Source organism: Podarcis cretensis (genome assembly GCF_951804945.1).
Source record: "Podarcis cretensis genome assembly, chromosome: 7".
NCBI classification, from domain to species: Eukaryota; Metazoa; Chordata; class Lepidosauria; order Squamata; family Lacertidae; genus Podarcis; species Podarcis cretensis.
Window position 1 is genome coordinate 11,425,429 of NC_137176.1, and position 15,499 is coordinate 11,440,927.

The 15,499-nt window shown below is 42.5% G+C and overlaps 1 long non-coding RNA gene across 1 annotated transcript in view; it reads right to left on the reverse strand.

The window, feature by feature from the left end:
* LOC307220272 overlaps window positions 1–15,499 on the reverse strand; it is a 331,896-nt gene that overhangs the window by 286,216 nt on the left and 30,181 nt on the right. The window lies entirely within an intron of this gene.

The window sequence follows — 15,499 nt, forward strand, 5'->3', positions numbered from 1 at the left end:
AGACCCTGATGTTGGAAAAGATGGAGGGCACAAGGAGAAGGGGACGACAGAGGACGAGATGGTTGGATAGTGTTCTCAAAGCTACCAGCATGAGTTTGACTAAACTGTGGGAGGCAGTGGAAGACAGAAGTGCCTGGCGTGCTCTGGTCCATGGGGTCACAAAGAGTCGAACATGACTAAACGACTAAACAACAACAACAACAATTGGTCAATGAAGATATATCATATGTATTAAAGGGGGAGGGGATGCCAGATAAGCCAAAAATGTTTTAAAAGAACCAAGCCCAACCAGCCAGAGGAATTTTGGCACAGCTTGAAGATTTATTTTGGGTTGTGTAACTGGCATTTCCATGTGCAGATCTCCGCTCAATGAACATTCATGCTAGAAGAAGCAGGGGGAAATGAACTTTGCCAATTCATCCATCCTCTTGCAGCCCCCTGTACTACCTGAATAACCGTTCTGGAAGGCTGAGAAATCTCCTGGAACAATATAGGGCAGCTTTCCCGGGTCTGGTGCTATCTAGATGTTGTTGGATGCCAAAAATTAGCCTCAGCCCGTGTGGTCAGTGGTCAGGAATGTTGGGAGTTGTAGTCCAAAATGTCTGCCCTTCTCTGTGTGCCCCTTCTGACGGAGGTGTGGAGGATGGCAGCATGAGAACAAGCCTTTGTGGAATGCACTCTCCAAGAAGGCCTGCCTAGTGCCATCATTATCTGTTTTTAGGTGCCACAGAGCCTAGGGCTTGCCAATCAGAAGGTCGGTGGTTTGAATCCCTGCGACGGGGTGAGCTCCCGTTGCTCGGTCCCTGCTCCTGCCAACCTAACAGTTTGAAAGCACATCAAAGTGGAAGTAGATAAATAGGTACCACTCTGGCGGGAAGGTAAATGGCATTTCTGTGCGCTGCTCTGGTTCGCCAGAAGTGGCTTAGTCATGCTGGCCACATGAGTTGGAAGCTGTATGCCGGCTCCCTTGGCCAGTAAAGTGAAATGAACACCGCAACCCCAGAGTTGTCCGCGACTGGACCGAACGGTCAGGGGTCCCTTTTTAAAAACATTTTTATTCATCCGGGCTTTTGCAACTTAATTCTCTGTTGCTGTTTTTGCATATTATTATATCTTAGGTTATTTTTCCTCTTGTTTTCGTATCTTCTTTTAGTGCTTGTAAGTTCATTTGATACCATTTTAAAAAGCAATAGACAACAAGTTATGGCAAACTATCTTGCACAAATAACATTCAGAATGGCACAGTTTGTTTCTTTCCGTCCCTTTTAGATTTGTCTTCTGTCTTTTGTTTTATATGAAGTGTTTCAAAATTGGTGCACAATTAATTCCCTGTTAACACTTTTGGACTTTCGAAAAGGGACAAGCTTTCCTCTTTTACTTTTTCTGATGTCAGCAATAGACCTCTCGACTTCAGGACTTATTTCTTTTGTTGCAACACGCATTCACTGTTTTATGTTTTTCTGTTACAATCTTCCAAACATGAAAACCAAGGCACTCCAGTCAGAGGTGGCCCTAGAGCTTGGGGGGCTCTGGGCGAGAAAGTAATTTGTGACCCTTTAAATGTATGGAAACAAATCAGGCATAAAATATAACTTAATTCTTACGTATACACAAAGCTGCAATAAAAGTATAGGAAAATGTGTCATAATACATTTAGTATTGTGGTCAATTTTTATTACAGCTGGAGTGAAGAATATTACTTAATACGTTACATTGACTCTAGAGCAGAAATACAAGTCAGAAACAAAAAGAAACATACTATTAGCACCATATGTGATACTCACAGGTAAACAGAAAGAGACTTTCCCTAAAATAGCAAACTGCATGATACCACAGTGGGAGGAACAAATGGTGAATTGGTGATTGACAACTGATGAATAACAACTGCGGAAACCCAGCCAGATAGGTGGGGTATAAGTAATAAATTATTATTATAAATAATGGTATTGTGATTTATCATATAAGAATCAATTATCCGGTATGTTACTTAAAGAAATGAACTTTTAAAAGGAATTTTGGAAGTAAAGTCCTCAGTCAAATCACTGTAATCCAAACCTCTCCCAATTTTACGTTCAGCTGAAATCAGTGCTAATCCTGGCAGACGTTATTGCAGCACAGAAGAATGCAGATAATTTTTTATTAATTTCAGCTTTGAATATGACATCCGAACAGATGCAGCAGTTACAGGTACAGTGAAAACTACTACACATAAAATGGAGTAAACATATGGAATAGTGCTGTTATTAATAAATTGAAGGGCTGTCAAAGCTACGCATTTGTCTTGATTATAGAGCCAAATATTTGGTTGATTATAGAGCCAAATACAATTCTCAATCACAGTTATCCACCACCAGATTTATAATGGTGTAAATGGTGCGATTGCATCAGCTTCCATGCCTGCAAGAGAGCCCAGACTCATAGCTTCCTTGAAAAATAAAAGCATCTAGCTCTACTAGAAGGAAAGCTGTGGAGGAAAATCTGCAAGGACTCTTCTAAGCGATTTCTGTGAAATAAACCAGCTTGGCTGTTCCTGCCTTTCAGTGGTATCAGCCAATGAGTAAACTCAGAGCTGTGATGGATGAGTGAATTATTTGGACATCAGGTTATACAAATCCCTGGAGTCCTAAAGAGCTGCTTTCCCCCCTTCTTTTTAATGCCCTTATCTTTCCAGCTTCTGTTTTATTTTCTAGTACTTGGAAGCTCCTAGATTTCCCCTTCACCTTTCCTTTCTTCCTAACAATCAAGATGCGTCTTTCTTCTGGTGAGATATGGTACTCCCTGGATAGGGTTGCCGTATTCCCAAAAGTGAACATCCAGACAAAGTTGTTGTGCTTTAAAACAACAACAACAACAACAACAACAACAACAACAACATATGGCAATCCTAGGAAATCCCTCATTTTATTTTATTTTTTTTAAATATTTATTAAGAATTTTTCATTTACAGTAAAAAAAAAATGAACATAACATTGCATATCACATATTTTCTTATCACTTCTGGACTTCCTCACATCTCCCGCTCCTACGTTCTAGTTTAATACACTTAAAACAACAATTTATCCCCTTATCTCCATCCTTACTGTCAAATTTCGAATATATTTCAAATTTTAGATACGTTTATTCCAATCCTTGGAAGTGAGAGCTGGACCATAAAGAAGGCTGATCGCCGAAGAATTGATGCTTTTGAATTATGGTGCTGGAGGAGACTCTTGAGAGTCCCATGGACTGCAAGAAGATCAAACCTCTCCATTCTGAAGGAAATCAGCCCTGAGTGCTCACTGGAAGGACAGATTGTGAAGCTGAGGCTCCAGTACTTTGGCCACCTCATGAGAAGAGAAGACTCCCTGGAGAAGACCCTGATGTTGGGAAAGATGGAGGGCACAAGGAGAAGGGGGCGACAGAGGACGAGATGGTTGGATAGTGTTTTCGAGGTTACCAGCATGAGTCTGACCAAGCTGCGGGAGGCAGTGGAGGACAGGAGTGCCTGGCGTTCTCTGGTCCATGGGGTCACGAAGAGTCGGACACGACTAAACGACTAAACAACAACATTCCAATCCTTACAAAAGAAAATTTAATTTAGCCTAATAATTATCTAAAAAAAAAATAGGTTTTTCATCTTATATTTAAATTATCTTCATGATTTACTTCATCTATTTTGATGGTGCCAATTTGTCTAAAATCGAGCATCCTGCTTAACATTCATACAGTTTACAATATTTTTGCAGATAAAGCTTAAATTTTTTCCAGTCCTCTTCAACGATTTCTTCTCCCAGGTCTCTGATTCTGCCAGTCATCTCAGCCAGTTCCATGTAGTTCATCAGTTGCATCTGCCATTCTTCCAGTGTGGGTAGATCTTGGGTTTTCCAGTGTTTAGCAATAAGTATCCTTGCTGCTGTTGTTGCATACATGAAAAAAGTTCGGTCTTTCTTTAACACCCCTTGGCCGACAATACCCAAAAGGAAGGCCTCTGGTTTCTTAAGGAAGGTATACTTAAATACCTTTTTCAGCTCATTATATATCATTTCCCAGAAGACCTTCACCTTAGGACAGGTCCACCAAAGGTGAAAGAACGTTCCTTCATTTTCCTTACATTTCCAAGGAAATCCCTCATTTTAAAATAGCCGTCACTAGGATCTTCATGGGCCCTTTTCCCCCTTTCCTCCTTCTTCTCCAGCCCTCTCCAAAGCTTTCAGCCAGATGATGTCTGACAAAATGGAGACTTAATCCATTTTTGGGGTGCCATTCACACCCCAAAAAGTCCGCAACTAGAGCACCTCTTCTGCACATGTGCACGGTGCTATCGAGGCGCAGATCGCTTCTGCTCATGCGCGAAGTGCACAGATCGCCTTTGCACATGCGTGGGCGGCAAACCCAAAAGTAAACACTTCAGGGTTTGCCATGCTCATAAGAAAGTCCATAAGAAGAGAGGAACGCAACACGAGGTATGACTGTATAGGATTTCAGGCTTGGCCTTCTTGTGACGATGGAGTAGAAGGTTCAGGGTGAGGGAGTCAGTATGTAAAACAAAAATCCTCAAAGTGGTTTGGCCTCAACATTTCACTTCTGATGTAATTCTGTGGCAACACTTGAAAAGATGTGCATCTGTTGCCCAAAGGAGTAACTCTACATCTACCTGTGACCCACTGGCTGTACTGTGTAGGGTGATGAGAGTCCATCAACATCCAGGTGACCAGGGACATAACAGATGCCTCCACATGGAATTTGAGCTGCGATGGATCAAGGCTGCTGAAGTTTATAGGTTTCATCTCAGCTGCATGAAGATCAATCCTACTAGGATTTACAGAGAACCCTTGACCTGCTACCACCAATTCTAAGTTGGTGCCATGTCTGTAAGAGGATCATTTGCTATTTGCATGTTCAGACCCAGAGACATCCCCCTTAAATACAGACACATTTGACTCAAATTTTAGTTTTTGGTTTTTGGCAGAATTTAGGCCACAACTTTATTGATTACAGAAAAGTGAGTGGTTGCATAGGCTCTGGTTCGACTAGCTCCCTGCACCCTTGCAGGTAGCGCTGACCCAGAGCTCTATCATAGGTCAGCCAAGGGTGAACACCTGAGGCAGGTGGAAAGCCTGGGAACAGACTCTGTTCACTCCCCAGATGCTCCCCTGGACTCAGGCATGGGCACAACTCCCCTTTCGGGGGTTAACCAAACCAAGTTGAGTCCCTGGATTCCTGTAACGGAATACCCTTCACATAGAGATGGCGAGAGCGTTCTCCCATCCCTATCACATGAACCAGTGCCTATCTGCAACCTTACAAGTTGTGATGATTTGCTACGCGGCAGGCGAAACCCAAATGGCAACAGCCAATTAGCCAAGTGGGGGGAATTCCTGCCATGCCCCTGTCCCAATGACAGGCGACACACAACGGCATAGCAAGGTCAATTGCAAAATGCCCTAAGGGAGAGGTGGGCGGGTGTTCCGAATGCTCGAGCCGAAAGAGGAAGCTCTGGGTCACGTGACTGGGTATATATAGGTCCCTCAATCCATTTAGACTGCACCCATTGGGCAGATTACACCCAGCAATGAGGGACCTACCAATCGGGTGTTGTGGCTATGCAATAGACCACCCACAACCAGGAGGTCAGTCTCCAGGTCTCACCGCAACATGTCCCCGCTTTTAGGGAGGAAACGATTTACTTGACAAAATGCTTCTGATGGTTGTGAGGTTCTCTCCCCCGCCCCCTGCAAAGAATAATGTCTTTTGCATATTCACTGAACTATGTTCTCAGGACTGACCACCTAGTGCTCACTGTTGTGCCATGTGACCATCTTGAAGGTAAGAAAAGATCTTCTGAAGAACCCTAGTGGCGAGAACAGAGACAAAGGCCTTGGTCTAGAGACTGGGAACCTGCGAGGGGCAGGGCCCACAGTGAGCATTATTAATCGGCAGAGCTTTACTCATCATATGTAGCTCAGTTTGAGGAGGAAGGAGCTTTTGAAATGCTGAGTCCTGCCAATGCCTTTCCTGGCTTAGAGAGACTTGAGGAGGCCTGCGGCTCTTTGCATCTGCTTTGTAAGGCATAGCAGGCTAATAGTCAAATTATGTTTGCCATATGCTCATTGCAGGTTTTGAATTCATGCTAGCTAGCACAGTCCCCCCCTCCCTCCTTCCCAAAGAAATCAATTCAGCATGTTTTGAATATGCAGGGATGCAAATAAATATTATAATATTGAATACTACTACAACTAATAATAATAATGACAGACACAAAGCAAAGCATAGTTTTTATATGAAATAATGTAAGAGTTTCTGAGATAGGAGCACCTGAAATGTGACTGACAACTTCTATTGATCTGCTTTATTTATTTGTTAAATCTGCACACCGCTCTTCAGCCAAAGATCTCAGCATGAAAATACAAAACACAAAATAAAAACATAAACAAAACATCTTCTGGCCGTTCCTTCCATTTCCCCCATCCATTCTTAGTACATGTAAACTCCATCAGCTTCCAATTTAGATTAGAGATTATCATATGTTTTGTCTCATTATTGTCTCTGGTCAAACCGCTGCTGTTTGCAGGGATGCTTTAGGAATCTCAGAACCATAGAATTGTACACTTGGGAGCACAAGGGTCATCCAGTCCAACCCTCTGCAATGCAGAAATCTTTTGCCCAGTGTGGGTCTCGAACCCATAACCCTTAGATTAAGATTAAGGGTCTTGTGTTCTACTGACTGAGCTATCCCAGAGGCTGACTGAGTTTTCAAATGGCCCTTGATATGAATTTGTGGGTTCTGATGCACTCACGTTTCATCTTGCGTCATATCAACCTGTCCATCAACCTCACACTTCTTTTCAGCTGCATGTTTAGCATTGATATTTTTTAAAAATAAACGTTCAGGAATTAGAAGCAAAATAAATAATGCAAATATATGTGTGATACCACAGGTTGCATGAGTTATTCAGGAATGCACACATACATTTCCATAGAGATGGTGCATAGGATCGTGTTGTTTATGTGGCCAACAAAGTTTGTCCTCCTTTCACTGTGATTAGCCTGTCATATGCACAGTTTCAAAGGACATGGGGAAATTAGGGTTGTCATATTTTGAAGAGCAAAAAAGAGGACACATTTGCCGACTTCTGCTTTTAAATATGGATTGTCATGATGACTCTCATTTTATATACCCATGAAAAAGAGGACATGTCCTGGAAAAAGAGGACATATGGCGACTCCAGGGGAAATGCAATTTGCTGCCATGTTAGGGGTTTTGCTCCAAGCTCAAAACATTATACAGTCATACCTCGAGTTGAATGTGCCTCAAGTTGAGCGCTTTTGGGTTGCGCTCCGCGGCAACCCGGAAGTAATGGAGCATGTTACTTCCGGGTTTCGCGCTCGCGCATGTGCAGACACTCAAAATGACGTCATAGCCTGAGAGACAGGCACTGTCCCATCTGAGTCATAATTCCAAGCACGATTTTGGTGGACAAGTCAAGGTGCATAGGTGAATTGAGATTTGGTTCGTCTTTGCCCTAGCCCAACACTCTTAACAAGAACATCACACATGCTTATGAGCTCAGCTGTAAGCAACAAAGTCCCCACTATTTTTATTTTTATTTTACAGAAGACCTTATTTTTCTTCCTTTGGTTTGGTTGTCTTGCACCTAGGATTTCTTTCAATGTTTTATCAATACTACACACGACCTTACATTTTATATTGGATGTACTTTAGAATTTGCTGCCTCGCCCAGCGCTTCTAATATTGGATAGCTTTAGCATACTCAGGAATCAAAAGTTTGGTGTCTCTTTTGTAGGAAATGTATACTTTTTGTCCATTCTGCAATCACATTCGAGTGCAATTAGGTAAGCATTAAAAAAACTTTTACAAACTTGACTGGATTTGGATTGGAGCAAGAATGCTTAATCTCAGTACTTCAATCATAAATTGACTGTAATCTATACTACAAAATACATGTACATAATGATATCCTTAGGTCTTTACAGCAGGAGCACAAACTATAGCTAGTATTTAGTTCTTGTCTTGTTTTCAACCAACCAATATATTGCAGAGTACTCAAAAGTACTTCTGTTCCTATCTAAGGAAGGTTGGGAAAACCAGCTCAGATAAGGCAAACTTTAAGAGTTCATTGACCATAGGTATAACAGATAGAGTCCAATTTACCTCTGGAACCAGCTGAATAATATTAGTGACAAAATTTATTCAGCAAGCTTCAAAATACTGTATGAATAATTCACTAACTTTAATGTTTCAGTCTGCCACAAAGAAGTTCAAATATTTTAATGGGTACCTTTCAAATAGCTTCTGAACTAACACTAGAGTACGATATAACATTTTGTAATGCTTTACCTGTACTACAAACATTAGATTCATATTTTTTGAACGTGGCTCCATAGTATGTTTTCTTAATTTTTCTAATGCATAGCTTGATTAATCTGAGCAATGTATTCTTATTGTTCTTATTTTTAAATTTTGTTTTCTGCCATTCATCTGAAGATCACAAAGTGGTTTTTAATGTAAAAATACAAAATGGGAACACAAAGTATGTAAACAAAACAAAAAACCAATGAACGCGCCCCCCCCCAAACCCCAAACCCCCATAAAACACACCAGCCAAAGGCCTGGTTGTAGAGAAACATTTTCACCCATCACCTTGTGCCTTCCTGAGGAGAACATTCCACAACTGGGGAGCCACTGCAGAAAATGTGTTTTCACATTGCTACGTTTTGGGTGACATATCAGACGACACAGGGATTCTTCAAACAGCTCTTGTTTATTCAGAGGCCAGAACAAAACTGAACTGAAGGGTTCAGTCAGCCTGCTTATATAGAGCTCCAGTACAACGTTACTGTAACAACTTTCTAAAACTATCCAATCACTGAACATCACTTTCGATCCCTTATTTGCATAACTATCTACAGTATCCCCCTGCTGGCCCAGGGTGAGAACTTCAGTACATAACACACATTGCTACCCTCAAGGTGTCTCGTGGAGGGAGCACATGAAGAATGGCCTCAGATGATGATCACAGGATTCCAGGTTGGTTCACTGTGGGAGAGATGGTCCTTGAGGTACTGCGGTCATGTGCTGCTTAAGACTTTTTAGGTCAAAACCAGCACTTTGAATTGGGACCAGAAACTGATTGGCAGCCAGTGCAGTTGGGTCAGGAATCATGTAACACGCTCAAACCTTCTTGCCTACTGATACTTGGCCACTGAATTCTGCACGAGGTGAAGTTCCCAAGACATCTCCAGAGGCAGCCCCATGCACAACACAATGCAGTAATCTAACCTAAAGGTTACCAGAGCATAGGCAACAGATGTTAGACTATACCTGTCCAGTTAGGGGGCACAGCTGGGCCACCAGCCGAAGCTGATGGAAGGCACTCTCTACCACCAAGGCTGCCTGAGCTATTGGTAGCTGTATGACGCCTCCAAGAGTGGCCATGCCTGGTGCACAATGGAGTAAGGATGGAGGAAGAATTTGCTTGGTCTGCTTTTCTCAGATTGACCCAATTCAGCCATCTCAAACTTGCTTGTGGATTGGAACACAACTCCGATGGTGTTAGGTGCTTCTCCAGCTCTTGTGAATCTGTTTCACAAAAAGGACACACGCAAAATTGTATTTTATAGTTAAAAACTCCTATAAAATGTGTATTTTACAGAAAAATAAAGCAAAAAAAGCATTGAAAAATAAATATTCTGAGGAAACGGGTATAATAATGTGTACAGCTTAAATGGAAACTTTTAAGGCATTATTTCAAAAGCTCCACGAACTGGACCTATGTTTGTGTACTAGTGGAAATCAAATGAGAAAAACTTAGGATGATCCCCCTTACAACAGAATTATATTTTATATCTGTTGTTCAGGAGACAGCTTCTGGAACTATGGGCTGTAGGAATGCTCCATCCCTGGGTTGTAGACACCCCTGCCCCCCCAAAAAAAACACAGAGTGAGGCCTAGAGTTAACTACAACCCAGCCTTGGCATCTAGTAGCAAGGAGACAGGGTGAAGTCAACCATATTATGGTTCTTTTTCTAAACTCTGGGAAGACATTGTATCCTTGGTCCTGTTTTCAACTGAGAGATATGTTAGATTATACATGTCTGAAGCATACTGTTGCTTGCCTGAAGCATCCAGAATTGGGAGGGTGATAAATCCAAGCACATGCAGCGCCTAGCCATATTTTGCAACCTTTCCTTTAGTCAAAACACGGTTTGCTCTTTGCCTAAAATCATTCTGAATTAAAAGCAGCAACGCGGAACAAAGTGCGAGAACTGGGGGGGGGCGCCTAAAAGCAGGGGGTGGAGCTGCCGAACGCCATAGGAGGGAAGAAAACAACGCCCAATGCAATGGGATATTCTCGTTGTTTGTTGTCATTATTTGTTCCTGATTGACTCAGAGCTGCTACCTTGAATATTAAGTTATCTGATTTCTGCAGCCAGCTTCCCAGTCCGGTAGAGATTGCTTTGCTCAATCCTTAGCTGGGGGAAGCTCACAGCAAGGGCTGTATGACAGGCCATCTTCAGCTGCTCCCAGTCCCCAGTAATTAGCCTGCTATGGCAGCTACCTCTTGTGGTTTTGCCTGCGAGAGACATTTGACACAGCCGACATCAGAGGGATTTTTCAGGAGGCTCTTGTGGAGACCGAATGGCTCTTAATTAACCACTTAGGTATCCTCCTTCACTCTCCTGCCTGCTACTTTCCAAATGGTAGGGGTTGCACCGCGGATCTAAACACCGGGGAAGAGCGCTATCAAAAGATCTTGTAAATGAAGGCTTGTGTAAATTATTTTTAATGATTCCCTCCTGGCACATCATTATGTTTGTAGTTACACACAGCCACTTCAGAGATGGCTCATCTTCCGTGAGGTCAGCTGCAGGACCACCATAACTAGCTCCAGTCAGTAAATGGCTTATTAATTAGCACCGTGATTGTACATTGCTAAGAGCTCTGATGTATGGAGCTGGAATTGTAATTGCGTAGGATCGAAATAATAAGCCATCTCAGGGCTCCTTATGCAAATTGCCACATTATGAAATCATTACCTATCTAAACACTGAGTTTTAATAAGAATTACAATGATGAATTTTATGATAATTGACACTCATAATTTAATCTGGTGGAATTTTTTTTTTATCGTTTTGATGGTTAAAAGTGTGTTTCTAATTAAATGTTGCTTAAAATGCAAAAGGGTTATTTAACAATTCTATTCAGTTCCCTTAGTTCAAATCAGGTTATTCACTTTGGTCATAGAGAATAGGCTGTCTTAGTAATAGGTATGTGACATTATGTATCACTTGTAGAGTAAGATGTTTTATCTTTTCTTTTTCATATATATATATATATATATATATATATATATATATATATATATGATTTTGATATTGCCAACTGTGGAAAAAGAAGAGACTATATGTGTCACCGGGTATGACTTCCCATAATAATAATAAAATATGACTCAGAGTGAAGTAGTAAAACCAGTAGCTGGTCATGCATACATATGAGATTTTTGTGGGGGCTGAGGGGGACTTGTTTAGAATTCAAGGTATTATCGGCCAACTCCTTGTCGTCTGTTGGCAATAGAATTCCACCTCCAATTAAAGTCCATCATAAACCCAGAGTCTCTCAAAATGATAAACTGCACTGTAGAAATTAAGATAAAATAAGTAAAATAAAATGGATTATATTTATGTGCCAGCAGTTGTAGACATAAAAAAATGAATATGGAAATCATATAATCCATGTTCTGCTTAAGCCGAACTAATATTTCTATGCCTCTATGAAGTGTCTTATGATTTGCCTATGGGGAACTACACCCCCAAAGCACCCTCAGGGTTATAGCCCTGGTCAGCGGTGCCAAATTGAATAAAATATTGAGGGGGCCCAGGTAAGCCCCACCCTGCATAATTGATCACATGACACAGCACATGCACACCATTTGAATGGCAATGCCCACAACTTGGGGGGGGGCTCAAATATTTGGTAGGGGGGCTGAAGGGGCCTTGGCCCCTAGGAGCTGGCTCCTATGGCCCTGGTCTGAACCAAGAGTCCACAAGCATGCAGATATACTTGCTAGAGAAGCAGTCTCTTCATCTGCTGCTCCTGCCCTGAGACCCAGTTTCTTGTCACTGATGAGGAGAGAAGCCAAATTTAAAAAAGAACCTGGATGGTTAAGTCCAGTCAAAGGTGACTATGGGGTTGCAGCGCTCATCTTGTTTTCAGGCTGAGGGAGTTGGTGCTTGTCCACAGACAGCTTTCTGGGTTATGTGGCCAGCATGACTAAACCACTTCTGGTGCAATGAAACACTGTGATGGAAACCAGAGTGCACAGAAATGTGGTTTACCTTCCCACCACAATGGTACCTATTTATCTACTAGCACTGGTGTGCTTTCAAACTGCTAGGTTGGCAGAAGCTGGGACAGAGCAACGGGAGCTCCCTCCATCGCATGGATTCAAACCGCTGACCTTCTGATTGGCAAGCCCAAGAGGCTCAGTGGTTTAGACCACAGCACCACCTGCATTCCTAGAAGTCAAATAGTGGAGGGAGGCCACTAATAGAAGAGATTACTCCCCAAAATTCAGGTGACTTGCTCAGAACAACTTAACTCAAAACCATGATGCATTATGGCTCAATAAAACCACAAAACTAGAATGATAAGGATGAAATATTATGGTCTGTCAGAGGGTGTCCCACTGGTCCCAGGAGGCATAGGATACTGTGGACCTTCTCCTTTGTGGACAGTAAGGAAGGCCTACCAACAGGCAGAAATGAATGAGTCACTGCCATGAAATGTCAGGTACAGTGGGTTCATTTGTCACATTGACATTCACTGCCCAGCTAGTGAAAGCTCTGCCACTGTGGCCGTGCTTCTGGCTGTGCTCCATGGGTAGTAAGGAGAAAACTGGTACATCCTGGTGCTATGTCAGGGGTACCTCAGGAGAAACTTTGGATGTGCTGGGCCAAAGTCCTCAGAAACACTCCTGGAATGGGGGGGGGGCTGAGCCAGCCCAGCTGCTCTGAAGGAGGGGGTAATGTAGCCGCCTCCCCACTGATCCCCTATTTCAGAAGAACTGCCAACTAGTTACAACTGCAAGCGTTATTGGAGGATACTGAGTATACAGAGCCATTCTAATCTGGGCGCAAACCTGGTTATGGGACTGAAAGATTCTTGATTGTCCTAATGGATGACCTGAATTGAAAGAGGGAAATGGGAAGTCCGACTTTGCTTCTTCTTCTTAATCTCTCCATGGTATGGTTGCCATATTTTGAAGAGCAAAAAAGAGGACACATTTGCCCAATTTGGACCAAGGTGCCTTCAGTTTGCTGATGACGCCCAAGTCTATTTCTCCATAGTTGAGAATCAAGTGTGGCTGTTCAAGGCCTGGACCAGTGACTGGATGAGGGTCAATAGACTGGCAAGGCAGAGATTCTGTAGATAAGTGGTACCCATGTCTGGGAGTTAGGCCAGCTGCCTGTTCTGGATGGGGCTGTACTCCCTTTGAAGGTGCAGACATGCAGTACTGGGGTGCTCCTAAATTCCATCACTGTCACTGGAGATCCAAATGACCTCAGAGCCTAAGAGTGCCTTGTATGAAGTCAGGCTGGTACAACAACCACAGCTATTCCTGGACCAAGATGGTTTAACCACAGTGGTCCAGGCACTAGGGACTGCTCTTAAATATTGATCTGGAAGCTGCAGCAAGTGGAGCAGCTCATCTTCTGACAGGTAAAGGGCACTGACAGCATATATCACACACATGCATCTGCAACAGCTATCAAGATGCTGCTGTTTAAGGTTTTGTTATTAGTGTACAAGGCTCTAAATAATTTGAGACCATCTTGAGATCCTTCTTGGTCTCATATGCTCTTGCTGGACAACTGTGCAGGAGTTGACAACAAGAGAGTTGCTAGTGAGTGTTGTTTGATGTATGCTCCTTGACTACCAGGAGTAGGACATTCAATGTAGCAGCATCTTTACTGTGCAATTCCCACCATATGCACTGAATACATGTATGTGGCCTAGGCTCTGAATAAGATCTCAGTAAATTTGGAGATTTCTTGCCTGTAGCATACCCATGTAGTGATGGGCCAATTCTTCTCTCCTCCACTTACACATTTTCAAGGTGACTTCTGGTGTCATGAAGGAGCCAGCTCCCAGGGAAGGTTTGCAGCCAGCTCCCAGGGAAAGGTTGCTGCCAACTAAAGAAAGCAGCCAGGAACAGAGAGTATTAACTGCCATGCAGGATGAGCATTGACTAGTGCCAACCCCTTGAAATGCCGGCTGATAAGGGAATGGTGGGGAGCAAGCTAGAACGCAGTCAAAGCTTGCCGGAAGCAGAAACAGGCAGGAAAGAGTTAAAAGACAGTCACTCAGAGAATGGGGAAGAGGAGGGAGCTGACCCACTCAGTCTGAGGTCTCAACAAATGGGAGGGCTGCAAGATAGGAAGCAAAACAAAAGGTGCATGAAGCGAAAGTTCAGTTGCTTCTTCTTCTTTTAGAATCTTTATTGGTTTTTCAGTTGCATACTCTACATACACATATTGTATTACATTTTACATTTATACTTGCTCCTAAGAGCTGACTTCCTGCCTTCCTTCTTCTGGCTTTTTTATATCACATCTATTTTTTCCGCATTGTCTTCATCCATTTTATATATTGTTGCTGTTCTTCCGTATTTGTCCGTAGAATGTCTATAAACAAATAAATCCTTCTATATATACAATTCTTGTTGTCTGTATATATTCATTTACAACTACAATTATTTACATTAGTCACATTGTACATTTTACTTCTTATTGTTTTTATTATTCAATAATTTCCTTTGTATTTCATGTTATGAGGTTTATTTCAATTCTACTGGTTTCACTATTTCACCTTATCTTTCCTATGTATGACATAAATTTTTCCCATTCTTTTCCAAATGTTTCTTCTCCCTGTTGTCAAATTTCCCCAGTTGATTTAGCTATTTCTGCATATTCCGTTACCTTCTGTTGCCATTCTTGGAAAGTTCAGTTGCTTCTGTTCACGCCGGAAGCAGTCTTCAGAAGGGTCATCTTGATTGATGAGGGTGGAGGCTGTGTTAAAGCTGTCCAGAGGTACCTGTTTGTTTTGCCAATAAATCATCCTTTTTAATTAACTACGCTCACTGTGTTCTCAAGCTGGGGACTGGCCTCCTGACTCCTGATATCTACCCTGGCTCAGGTCTAGTTGCACAAAGGTGCATGTGTCTAGTTATGTGGCAGAATTATATCTTCAGCTGCTGCCTGTTTCTTTCAAAGCGATGTACATGAATCTCCAGCCACCTCCCATCACAACAAGTCAAATCTATGTGGTGGATTTGGGGTGATGGTCTGCTGGCGAGATGGCTTCAGCAGTAGGGACCCAATACACAACTTTGCAAACTGTTTCGTCCTCTTTTGCAAAGGGGTGGGGTGGGGAATTGCAAAAACAGAGCAGTGGCGAAAGGCGAAAACCCTTGTCTTGACTCAGTGCTTTGTTTGTCCC